Here is a 604-nt window from a genome sequence, read left to right as displayed (position 1 = left end):
AATAAGGTAGAAAGGATAAGTATAAGAAGTTCAGGAGAGAAAGCATCAAAAGGGCCTTTATCCATTCATTCTAGCAAGCACTGGTTGGGTTTTATTTAGTTGGCAGAACATTATGGAGAGTGAAGATTCTAAGATGGTTTCAAAGCTTTGAGATTTCAAAATAGAAAAAAAAATGTGTATATTAACAGAAATTCTAAAATATCTTCAGTTCCTTTAAAATTAAGCTAGGGACCAGCAGGTGGCGTGGTGGTTAAGTGCTGGACACTCCCACATGGCTGACCACGGTTCGAGTCCCAGACCTGGTGGCTTGCTTTCTCACTTTCCCTCTCTCTTTCTCTTTCTCTCTGTTCAAATTAAAATAAATAAATGAATAAATAAAATTAAAATAATAAAAATGTGTTTTAAAAAAAAGAAGAAAAAAAATTAAGACTCTAAGCCCAGCCATGGTACCATATACTCATTGACACTGTTACTCAACAGGTCGATGCCACATGGGAAGCCTGGATTCAATTCTCGGCCCTCCCTAGAAAACCAGGTGTTGTTGCCGGGTGCATGTGCGTGCGTGCCCAAGATCCCGAGAGGAGAATGGAGGAGAAGGGATTGC

Source organism: Tupaia chinensis, unplaced genomic scaffold, assembly GCF_000334495.1.
Source record: "Tupaia chinensis unplaced genomic scaffold, TupChi_1.0 Scaffold144482_1, whole genome shotgun sequence".
Taxonomy (NCBI): domain Eukaryota; kingdom Metazoa; phylum Chordata; class Mammalia; order Scandentia; family Tupaiidae; genus Tupaia; species Tupaia belangeri.
This window is presented reverse-complemented; position numbering follows the sequence as displayed.